This window comes from Lathyrus oleraceus, chromosome 7 (assembly GCF_024323335.1).
Source record: "Lathyrus oleraceus cultivar Zhongwan6 chromosome 7, CAAS_Psat_ZW6_1.0, whole genome shotgun sequence".
Classification (NCBI taxonomy): Eukaryota; Viridiplantae; Streptophyta; class Magnoliopsida; order Fabales; family Fabaceae; genus Lathyrus; species Lathyrus oleraceus.
The window spans coordinates 95,011,037-95,024,812 of NC_066585.1; the positions used below are offsets into that span (position 1 = coordinate 95,011,037).

A 13,776-nucleotide genomic window follows, 5' to 3' on the forward strand; every position below is an offset into this window, starting at 1 on the left:
TCACTACAACAAAATATTATTTATAACATAAAATATAACAATATATGATAATGGGAAAGGAATCAAATAAACTTGTTACATTGCTATCTATCTACCATTCAACCCTATAACATAGGTTTGGTGGCATAATTCTATTACCACTTGCAATTGCATTTTCTGTTTCATCACCACCACCACCACTTTGACCAATCACTCTATAATCCACAATCTCTTGAAACCTCTTTGAACCATTATCATTAACAACTTGAGAATAAAATCCACCATTTGAAGAATTATGATCATGATTATAATAATCATCTTGTTTAGTACTAGCCATAGACGATGAAGAATTATTACTCTTTTCTCCTTCGGTTTCTCTGTAGTTATTAAGATAAACTTTCAAAGGACCAACATAGTTTTCAAAACCAAGTGTTGTCATAGCCCAAAGAAGATCATCACCGTTAATCGTTTTCCTCTTCTCTCGTTGACACTTATCAGAAGCCTCACCGGTTATGAAACTTATGAACTCAGACACACATTCTTGAACGGTTTCTTTTGCTTCTTTTGAGATTTTAGCGTTTGCTGGTAATGCTCTTTTCATTATGCGGCTCACGTTAGCGATTGGGAGGAACCTGTCTTGTTCTTTTGAGGATGAACTGTCGGAGATGTTTCCGGATGTTGGACTTCCTACAGGACTTGATCTCTTGTTACCTGCCATGTTGAATTAAGTGCTTTTTTTTATGTATGTGATTATGTGTGGAATGATGTTATATAGAAAATCGAAAAGAAGAAAAGTGATTTTTTTGATGAATGAGATTGTGTGGAATAATATTGGAAGGAAAGTAAACAAAGGTGATAGGTAATAAGATCATAAGAGTTGGTCTTTATATATCAAATGACAGGACTTGCTTGGTCATAAAATAATTATATATATATATATATATATATATATATATATATATATATATATATATATATATATATATATATATATATATATATATATATATATATATATATATATATATATATATATATATATATATATATATATATATATATATATATATATATATATATATATATATATATATATATAAAATCAATTTTCAAAAGAGATGATAGTTATATATTGCTATAGAAATTAACTATGAGTGAACTCAACTCTTAAGATGTAATTGTGTTAAATTTTTTAAGAAAGAGTTTTAGTATTTTTATTCTGATTTTTTTAATTTGAGATTAGATTTTATAATTGTGTTTAGGAGATTTTCAATTCTCTTAAAAAACATTATATGAATTGTTTTGTCTTTTGTGTATATAGGTTATTTTTAGTATGATGAGAAAAGAGGTGTGTTTATTTATTAGTAGGAAATAAGTAAGAGTATTTTTTTGTATAAAGTTTTTTTTAGTATAGTGAAAAAAGAGGGGATGTTCATTTATTGGTAGAATATAAATAAGAGTATTTTGTCTTTTGTGTTTATTTCTTATGAAACAATAATGCTAATATTTGTCTATTAAAAACTTTATATAATTGTCATAGTTTACTATTTACTATTAAGAAAATGTCTTAGATGTATATATGATGAAAATATTTTAATTTGAAAGTTCATCTCAATTAAATATTATAAATTAATTCGTACTCGGGAACATTCATCTAACACGTTTGAATTTGACGGAAAAAAATCTATTTTAAATAGAATAATTTTTTTTCAACTACAAATATGAATCAGATAATAAAAAATAATTATTACATGAAAAAGAACCTATTATATAAAAATAATATTGAATGTGACATTTGAAAACACATTTTTTTTATGGGTGAGATTTAATTAGAGAAATGGGTCGCCGAAGTTTGATTTGAAAGATCCCATCAGTGTTCAAATCAAAAATATTGAAGGGTAAAATAGAAGAAGCAAGAAAGTTGGAACTTATTCATTGCATTACTGGACTAAATTCAAAGTGGTGTATCTGTGTGTTTTGGCATCTTATTATTATTATTATGTAGTTGCTGAAAATGAATGAAAAGAGTTTCTAGAATAAGTCATTTCATGTTGGTTTTTAATTAGTTTGGAATTCTTAATTACATCCCATAACGTGAATTGTTTTTGTACAATAAGGCACAAAGGGATATATTCTTTCACTTTGTGAAATTGCTTTTGTCTCAATGAGATTCTTCTGTCACATACATAATTGCTGGACAGTACCATCTCCAGGCATCTCAATCTCACCACCAACATTACAATTATCTTATACTACCTAATCTTCACTTAAATTATAAAATTCAAATATAATATATACAATATAATATATTACTATTATATATAAATATATAAATAGATTTTTAAAGTTAACTAGGACAAACTATGGATAATCATGATGCATCTATATTGACTTTAAAATAAAAATTTATCTGATTTAAAAATAAAAATATACATTTTTTTAAATAACAATTTTAAAAAAAATTAATATGAACTGATCTAATTTAATATATTTATTTCAAATCATTTTTTTAAATATTTAAATTATATATATTTTAATTAACATTAATATTATTATAAAGGCACAAATATTATAGAATGAAATTTATCAATTATGTTGAAGTATATAAAATGATAAAAAAAAGGTTAAATTAAATTAGTAAATTATATTGATAATAAAGAAAAATTCATAAATAAAAAATTAATGTAATATATTGGATTAATAATAAAAAAAAATCATAAATAAAAAATTAATATAATATATTATATTATTATAAAATTAAAAAAATATTAAAGTATTTATACGATTTAGCTCAGTTTTGAAATTGAATACAAAATTCAATTTGATCTGAACAATTTTTATAAAAAAAACATGAAAATCTATTTAATAGTATTCAATTTTATATGATTTTGTTGCAGTTTTAATTTGGAGTAATTTATATTTGAATAGGGGGTATAAATGGATCATACGAAATCAAATAAATCAAAAATTCAAATCATAAAATAGAAATATCGAATCTATTAGTTTTAGTTCAAAAACCAATGTGTATAATCATTTCACTTTTAAAATCATGAAAATTTGGTTCAAGAGAATACGCATGTGTTAAGTGTTGTTTCACTTCACTTTTCCCTTTAAAAAATATAACAAACCTTACTCTTTAGATAAAATTCGTAGTCCACCTAAATCCTAAATTTCACTACTCATTGTTTCTATTTCGGTCGTTTTCATCATTTCACTCACCACCACGATTCTAATCATGATAAAAGTATTTGTATTTGATGGTGAAATGTCATATTTTGAGTATGTTGTATATATTTATTAAATATTTGATTATGTTGCATTTATTTATTTATTTTAATTTGAAGTTGTTTAAAATATAAAGAGTGTAGAATAATTTGGTGGGTGGTTCGATAACGGAAATTTGATGACAAGTGACCCATAAAATCTTAAATCACATTATGATATTATGTTAAAAAATATTATTGGGTATAACCATCCTTTCAAAATCGATTTGCAGAATAAAAATTATCTCTATTTATAAACAGATACTCATGTCATATATTATCCGATATATAACTTTTAATAGATATTGAAACGTGACACCCTAAATTTAAATACTTTTAGTGCAACCTCAACTAATATGTTGTAGTTGAGTTACACAAATGCAAATTATTAGTCTAAGATTAAATCCTTGACGAGAACAATTTTTTATATTTATGTATTAATGTAAGTTGTGAATAAATTTAATTTGATTTTTTTTCAAATTTACACAAGAAAGTTTTAATAGAACGACATAATTGAAAAAACTTTAAAAAAATATTTTTTAAATTATTGTATTTGAATAGAGTAATAAAATTCTTTATTGTAAATTTTAAAAATATTAAGTCTAATTTTAAATTTGAAAACAAGGGCTAGTTTTCAAAATTTGAAAAATAAATGGCTTAATTTATAATTTTTTGAAAATTTTCAGTAATTAGTTTGTTTTTATTAAATTAGGAGTCATTTTGAAAAATAAGATGATAAATTTGAAGAATTAAAAAATTAATTTAAGATTGTAAATAATAAAAAAACATTTTTAAATATCTTATTTTTAATACTGTTTGAAATTCTCAAAATTTGTACAAGATAAATTTTTTCACAAATTCTTCAAATTTTAAATCTAAACAATAAAATTTACTTTAAAACATTTAATTTTCCTCGTAAAAGGTAATGTCATAGCAAAACATTCATTTGTTCAACAATACTCTAAAATAAACTATATATCAATTTTATAGTTTGTCCTTAACAAAAAAAAAATCTTTTTTCAATTTTATATTTTAATTTAAAAATAAATATATTAATATTAAAACTATATTCAAGACTACCAAATAAAATATTAAGAGATCACTTTCATCTTAATCAGAGATCTTGAATTCGAACTCAATCCTGAACACACAATCCATTAAATAGTCATCCCTAAATAAAAAAAATAGTCTTTACAATTGCAACGAAAAATCATCTAATTTATAATAAAAAAAGGTTATAATAAATATTATAAAACTAAAATAAATAAATTAAACTAATTATTATCCAATAAAATATGCATAACAAAGTAAAAAAAAAAATCTTTCCTTTAGTATAGATAAAATGTGACACCTTACCTTTTGCATTTCCATGTATGGAATATGTCTATAACTAGGTTGATTCTTTGATGAGTTCCAACCTGTCAAGTTTCACTTTCACTACAAAGATATATTCTGTGAAAATTAAAAATACCATAAGAAAGAAACTATGCCTATATCAAAGAGGCTTGTGACACATGGAAACTTTTCAAGCTATACACATATATAATATGAATAATATATATATATCCTAAAAATATACATTGAACCGGCTCTTATATACAAAATTCAATTATTATTGAAAATAGTTAAATGCATTCACTATCACAATAATATATACTATTATACTTTGAAAATATTTGGTTGGTATGCAAGTATATTAATAAAATGTATAAAACATGACATACACAAAAAGAGCAAATTTGTCAATATATGAATAATGAGAGCCTCAAAAGAAAATGATTGTTGGTCAAAGGAAACCTTTAAGTTTCTAATATTCATCTACAAAGGTTGAGTTTCTTACCTATTTTAAAAAATTATAGTATAAATTATTTTAAATTTATTTATTATAAATTAAAAGAATTATAAAACTAATAATTATTTAAAAATAATAATTTAATATATCTCATTCTTTAGAATCTGTTCTAGCTGTTCACCAATTATACGTTTGTTGCAAATATCTTCATTTTATTTTGTTGATTTTTTTTGGTAAACTTGCATGGTGGCTAGCTGTACTTCATTTTTGATCCCTTTCTTACTTCCATTAAGAACAAGTAAAGTAAGTGCTATGAATCTTACAGCTAATATTCACTCGTTTAATTGTAACACACTTACACTACATGTACTATAAAGTTAAAGTAATAAATCCAAAAAATCTTAACCTATTTTCAGATGCAAAATTAAATTATTAATTATTGCCAATAATTGGTCAAGTGTGTAGATTATAATAATAAGCATATACGTTTTATTCTGTTGTTTAAAGTCTACAAAATAATTGTTGTGTTTGTTGATATGTAACTAAATATATGAAGTGAGATTACATATGATTGGTGATCACATAATATATTGTTCTTTTTTATGTATAATAATAGTACTTACTTGTGCTTATGCTGGTAGCTGGAGTATTATCGACAACTAAATCAAACAATTTGAAGATATTATAGACTATGATGTGTTTTTGTTTATTTTATATATACAATTTGCAAATCTCTGCTCGTCAATTTGCCGGCTTTTAGAGACAACTAGAAAGTCAAATAATATCTCAATAAAATAACAGAAACATTTAAGGTGAATTTATGTTTTAAATTCTAAAGATTTTCAAAATGTGTGTTTATGTTTGAATATTCTTATTCTTCTTTATTCATCAAAATAGTTCTGTATTATTTGTGAATCAAGACTAAAGATAATTTATATATAATATTTATATACGATAATCAATCAAAATATTTTTTTTAAGAATAAAAATGTGATTGTGTGATTCTAGGGAGTCGACGATCTTTTGTGTTATCAAATGGATTGTTAAACACTTAAAAATCTTATGATTGTGTGATTCTTATATTTAAAGTTGGAGAGATTGAAAAACACTTGGGTAGAAAATAGGGTTTGTTCTTGAAAACTCCAAAGACTTTTTTCTTGTAACTCATATTATAATGTCTAACAACTTTTGAATTATAGTAAATTAGAGAGTTGCTCTCTCCCCTAGACATAAATAAATTTGATCGAACTGGGTAAACAAATTATATGTGTTCTCGCCTATTATTATTTTATTGCTTGAGGTCATTTATTTGGTTGCAATTGTTCTTTGTCCCACGCACATCAAAGTATTGTGTGAAAGTCATGTGTATTTATTTTCTCAACAAGTGGCGTCCACCGTGGGACAAATGAGTTAAGTTTACAAGTGAGCACCATGAGTTCCAAATGGGACATCAAGAAGTTTTTTTGAAGATAACGATATCAGATTATGGAAGGTAAATATGCAATCAACATTAATTTAACAAAGGTGTGTATATACATCACAGGGAGAGACATTGATGTCTGCAAGTCTTACACAAGTTAAGAAGACAGAGATGATCGATAAGGCTAAAAATGTCATTATCTTGTGTCTCAAAGATAGATTATATAAGGGAAGTCGTGAGGCAGAAGAGCATGACTGAGATGTGGGTCAAGCTTGAATCGTTATATATGAAAAAATCATTGGCTTACAGATTGTGTCTAAAACAACATCTTTATTATTTTCGTATGATGGAGAACAAATTTATTATGGAGAAGTTGCTCGAGTTTCACAAGATCATTAATAATTTGCAAAATATTAAGATAAAAATTGAAAATGAGAACAATGATATACTCTTGTTAAGCTCATTACCCAAATCCTTTGAATACTTTAAGTATTTATGGTAAGGAACGAACTATCACTTTTGATGAAGTGAAGACAACCGTAAGATCAAAGGGGTTATCACAGTTGAAAAATGTGAAGGTTGACGATAGTGGTGAAGGCTTAAGTCTGTCAAGAGGTAGGAGTGAGAGTAGAGGAAACAAAAAAGGAAAGAGATCTAGGTCAAAGTTTAAGTCAAAGTTTTTTAATAAGTCAAAATTTAAATGTTTCACTTATCATAAAATTGATCACTTCAAGAAGGATTATTCTAAAAGAGGAAACAATGGTGATTTTGTTCAAATTGTGATTGTCTCAGATGAAGATGGTTATCAAAGTGTGAGAGCAGTATTGGCGACAAGTTTGAAAAAAAGAAGAGTTGTATTATTGACTTATATTTACTTACCACGTGTGTCCAAGGAAATATTATTTTGAAACTTTGGAGCTGAAAGTGTTCGATTGGGAAACAATAAGGCTTGCAAAGTTCATGGCATTGGTACAGTCAGACTGAAAATGTTTGATGACCGTGAGTTATTTCTATGCAATGTGAGGTATGTTCCTAAACTTAAGCAAAATTTGTTGTCCATAATCATGTTTAATGATCTAGGCTACTGCACTATAATTGAATGTGGGGTTAAAATTCTATTATTCGAATAGAAAGATGTCTGACACAATGTCTAGCATAATGCGTATGACAAGATAATTACGTAGAGATAGAATAAAATAAAAATATAAATAACACATGAATCGGTAATCCAGTTCGATGCAAAATCACCTATTTTTGGAGGGCGTTAACCTAACGAAAAGATATTCACTCTTAATATTTAGAAGTACAAATTGGTCTTAGTCAAACCTTTCTGGTTCAATGCCTCTTTTCCTAATATCACCTGTGAATTTATATTTAGGACTCCCTTTAGAAAGAACTCAATTCTTAATAGTCAGAAGTACAATTGGTCTTAAATGAACTCACTTCGTCTAGTGTCACATTCCTAATATTACCCGTGAAGATTCGATCGAGGCTCCCCTAAATCTGAGACATCTCTCAATTTCACTTAAACACTCTCCCAAATATTTGGACAATTACAAAAGTATAAAAATGATGAAACAAAGTTACAACTTAAAACAAACTCTACTCTTTTATATAGGAATGACTCTAGCGAATAAAATATCACAACACATAAAATACTCAAATAAAACTCTCCTATAGAGTAGATATTTTCTCTAAATTTCTTGGTCTTCGCAAAGAAAATTGCCTTTTTATATATAACAAAAGTCCAACTCCAAATCCTTGTAGGATTTTGTCATGAATTCGACTGTAATCTCCAAAAAGGCCATGAGATCAATCTTCAATAATGATTATTGTTAGTCTTGGTTGATCATCTTGAATAAATTTGAATCTCTTAAATATAACAATTTCATTCTTGTTGCATTTAATTCAGATCATATCTCCAAAAAACTCAAATAATCAATCAAATATTTATTATGAAGATTGAGATCCTCGATTGATACAAATCTTGAACAAATTAGAACTCCAAAATCAATCTTGCTAAAAACATATATTTTCCAAATCCAAACACATGATAACACACATATATCCCATATATAACAGAAAAGTAAACAAATCTTAAATAAAATCTGAAGAGAATCGGAACCTAATTCGTGCAGTACACGCGCCAAAATGTCACACAACATGTTCAAGACATCTTGCTTACACAATTTGTCAATCAAATCTTTATTTCAAAGTAACTTCAGCAAAATCTTAGACTAAACAAATCTAAACAAAATTTTATAATAACCTCTGGAATCAAACATAGAACCAAATAAGTCAATATGTGCTCAACAAGTTTTGCGACATCTTGCTTTCCATTTTTTATATAAAATTAAGTTAATCTAAATGTAATAACAATCTCCCCATTTGCCTATTTTTTAGGAAAATCACAAATTAAACACTTTTTAGAAAAGAATCCATCATAGATAGTACACAAACAATATTCTCAAAGAGAAATTCAATTTTCTCCCCCTATTTGCATTAAAAGAGACAAAAGACATAGGACCATCATTAAACAATCAACAAAGTGAGTAGATCCTGCCAACAAACCAGCAATAGATTCTGCCAACAAGAAAGATATGTTACACATTCTTACCCACATTCTTCCAAATTAGATTATTAGAGTACAACGAACCCAAAAACCATGTTAGTTAAATCATAACCATAAGCATGAGCTTACATAAGAACACCATACAACTTCTTATAAACACCAGACATAAGCAACGTCCTTTATCTATATCATCATATCATCATCTCCCCGTAATTGCCTCAAAATGGGCAAGGGGAAATAGAAATATCCAACCTATAATAGGCACAAAACCTAGAGAACAAGAACACATACAACAAAGAAGCACAAAAATTGCAGTAACAACAACATGTTTAGATAAAAAAGCTCCAACAGATTTGGGAGACCACACATAGGTTTTTTGGCATATATAAGACAAAATTATTTCTCTTACAAACAAATGTCTTTGAGAATATGACTTCTCATAAGCCCATACAACATTTCTCCATAAAAAACCATATCATTTTCATCAACAGGTGCAATGATGTGTATCATAATGACAACAAAATATTTTCCAACAATCACCATGTAACTTAAAGTCAAAACACTTTAGGCATCACCAATCTAATCATCAGAACTAACAATGTATTTATTTTTAACACTCAAAATATCCCATATTAAAGAGGGAAAGCCAATAGGTGGATGGATGGCATGAGACTTAACACGTTTAACAATTTGATAAAGACAATATTCTCCATATTCTAAGGCAATATGAGCTCCTACATGGTAGTGGAAATTAGTGATGCAGCAGCAGATTGCATCTGATTGCAGAATTAGCATTTTAACAAGACATTCACAAACACATTTTACATCATGCTTATTAATCTTCACATTGTTGACAATGCCATGCAATATGTGAGTGATAAGTTCCTCGATATCATGCTCTGCACTGCTAGGGTCAGTCTTCTTTCCTTTTTGGGGAAATTTCGTAACAATAAAAATCTAACCAGCAAATTCATCACCAATAACCCATTATCATTAACATCTTCACTTACAAACTCATGATTATTGATAAGAGTATATTTAGCAAGAACTTCATTATTATCAGGGACAGAAACAAAATCATCAATTTTGTTACTCACATTATTCACAATATTATTCACTTCAAGATTAACAGGGGAAACTTGTGCATCCTTCTTCTGATTTGGAGACTCAACCTCCAACATGTCAGAAAGGTTTCCTGGCACATTAATAACAATAGTATCACACAATATGAATATTCTCGAGATTTTACCTTAAGCGTCCTTAGGTTTGACGAGAGAAGAAACACCTTTAGACTTACCATCGATCTTTCCTCTAATCGTTATGTCTTCCATACAAACTATGTGAGCTTTCGTAACTATAACATATTTTTTATACCTTTTCTTTTTAGTGACAATCTAATTTATTTTCTTGTTCAGAGGAATCAGGTCCCACCCATAGGCTAGGCAAGTGAGGCATTTGCCTAGGGTCTCACAAATAAATTTTGTTTATATTGTACCAATTCAGTACACTATTGTACAGTTGATGTCATAATTCCCCTATAGGCTATATATTGTACCATTACTTGAAGCCAAACAACCATATATACTAGAGGAATTAACCTGCCACCCCCACGGTTAAACCCGACACCCCCACATATTTCATAATTTCCAAACTGTCAATGGAAAAATTTGAGTTAAAAGTGCGAACGAAATTTTTCGATAGTTCATTCAAAATTTATGGTAAAAGACTAAATTTCTGGTTGTTCATTTTTAAAATTTCGTTTCAAATTTTTTATGTATTTTACTAAAAATTTCGAAAAGCGATGTAGTTTATCAAAAATTTCGTAAATTTTGATAGTGTAAAATTTATTTATTTTGAAATTTTCAGATTTTTTTTCAAAAATTCTGATATTTTTTATCGGAAATTTTTGTAAAATTTCTGGTATTTTCTCAAAATTTCCAATAAATGCAATAAAAAATTTTAAAAAATTAATAAAGACATAAAGATAATAAGGGTCACAATATGAGGTGTCAAGTTTACCTCTAGAGATGGCATGTTAAATCCTCAGTATACTATGTACATGGCACTTTGAGCTGATCTTTATAATGAGATAACTCTAATCATTAATATTACTTTCTCTCTCATAAAATCAATTCTTATTAAATAGTAATAGATACAAGAAAATTTTAGTTTAAGAATGTCTCATAGAGTTTCTTTCTTTTTCTCTACTTTCATCCTATGATTTTTATACTAGTATGGTTTACTTCTCTCTTATATTCCATCCAAATCTTTAAAAAAATCAAATATTATAAAAAACAAATTGTAAAGAAGGAGGACAAGGTCTTTTTATCGTAATACTACTTACCTCTCTTCATCTTTCTTCCAAGTTTTATTTATTTAAGATTTTATCGTTTAATTTTTATTTTTAATAATTTAATTTGTTTTAGTTTTATTATTATTAAATTTTATTTATTTTATATTAGTGTGTACTGCAATAGAAAATTAGGAAGTTCAAAATAATTATTTATTTTAGAATAAAATAATGTCAAGTAAAAAATTTGAATTGAGAAGTTCAAAATTGAATATTTAGTTGAATCACACAAGGGAGTTTTAAATAAATTAATAAAAAAAGATCAATCTAATAGTGTAGATGAAGTTAACAATTTAGAAAATGATGAAAATATAAATAGTGATTTATTAATAGATGAACTTGATAGAGTAGACACTATTAGAAATTTCGGAAAGATTAAAGGGATCCAGGCTTGAATCGTGAACGCAACATTTTCCTTATAGTATTTCAAGCACTCTCGATTGTCTTAGAGTTCTGATGCAGGAATACCCAGGATAATTCAGCCTTATCGAGTTTGCGCAAGACCGGCGAAAACCCGAATGCAGCGAAGAGCGTCTGTAATTATTTAGAGGATTTTCAGATTTTTTGTGTGTTGTATTCTGAATCCGGATTTATGCTTTTATAGGCCATGTTGATATTGTTTCACAAGGTAGCGACCCTTGGTGAAGCAATGTCCTTTTTCCAATAATCATAATGGTTGACCTGCAGCATGTTTCACCAACAGTTGCATGGTTTCACCTTTGCAACATCTCATGAAGAGTTACAATCTCCGAATTCAAAATTCAAAATTCATGAAGAGTTATCTCATGCATTTATTAGCATTAACTCACTTTCACCATTTGTCATTTTGGAACGCACTTGTATTTAATAAATTACAATAATCCCCCACTTGTTCTAATAATGACAAATCCAATTCCAGAATATAGAAAGCAAAAAGTGTTAATACAGTTAGGTATCTTTCGATTTGAACTTAACCTTAGTAAAGACAACGCAAAGCCTAATCGGAACGTTAGGTGTAACAACCCAATTTTAGTATTTAATTATTATATTATTATTACTATATTTTATTTATTTATTTGAAATGGTAATTAATTAATTGGTTGTTAGGTAGCATAATAATTAATTATATTAATTAATTTGGTGTATATTGAGTTGGTTTAATTTATTTGAATTAAATTAGAGATATTTAAGTATTAGGTCTTATTGGGCCTATTAATTAAATTAGAAGTATCATGCTTTAAGCCCAAATAGAATACTAGTATATAAGAGGTGAGGAGAGTGAGAATTAAGATTCATTTGATCATTTGACAACAATAGAGAAAGAAAGAGGAAAAGTAAGGAGAAGAGGGGAAGAACAAGAGAGAAGCTAGGGTTTCCAGAAAATTGAAGAGGTAAGGGGGGAATCCTTATGGTTGTTTGGAATTGTTAGGTTTTGATGAGTATTCGATTGTGGTGATTGATTGTGTTAAAACTGCAAATTAACGTTATATATTTAGAGTATTGTGTGAGCTATAATTTTCTGAATGTGTGGCTTTTTACGGAATCGAAATCGGAGGTCCGGAAGTCCTCCAACGATGAAAACCACAGAAAATTCTGCATGCTGTCCGTCACAATTGCGGCCCTTTTTTATGTTTTATTGTCGAAATCGTTTTGATCATAACTTTTGATCCGTAAGTCCAAATTGAGTGTCGTTTGAAGCGTTGGATAGCTGAAACAGAAGGCTATAACTTTGTTTCATGAATAAAATAATTTTGGAGATTATTTCATGGACGTTTTTGGGGTTGAAGAAGATGAAAATTATGTTGAAAAATTTAGAAAACAACAACTTTTTAGTAACGCCTTCGTGCACGGTTTTATTCATAACTTTCAACTCGTGAATCATTTTGGGTTGGGGTTTAAAGCATTAGAAAGGTGACTCTAATAGATATTATGTGAATGGTGTATTTGTTATGAATGTGTATATGTACCATTGATGGATTGTGAATGATATATTGTTATAAATGTGTATATGTACTATTGGTGGATTGTGAATGATATATTGTTATGAATGTGTTTATGTATCATTGGTGGATTGTGAAGGATATATTGTTATGAATGTGTATATGTACCATTGGTGGATAATTTATAGAGTTGAATTATGGTGATATGTGGAATGTTAAGATGGTAGAGATGATCTTAATTGCATATGTATTGGTATTTGTACATTCATTCATGGCATGCATGGTCGACTTCATAGTGGAAGCGGTGAAACTGTGGGTTCAAATGGTAGCACACGTTGATCCTTAATTGGAAATAGGCGTGGTAGATAGATGTTGATCCTTAATTGGAAATAGGCGTAGCAGACGTTGATCCTTAATTAGAAATAGACGTGGTGGCTTGGATTCTAGATGTTGAATCGGAAAGCGGTGGAACGTTGGGTCC

At 27.7% G+C, this 13,776-nt stretch overlaps 1 pseudogene; it reads right to left on the bottom strand.

Moving 5' to 3' along the window:
- On the bottom strand, nucleotides 1–860 carry LOC127105479 (nuclear transcription factor Y subunit B-3-like; annotated as a pseudogene).
- Nucleotides 861–13,776: the final 12,916 nt, after the last annotated feature.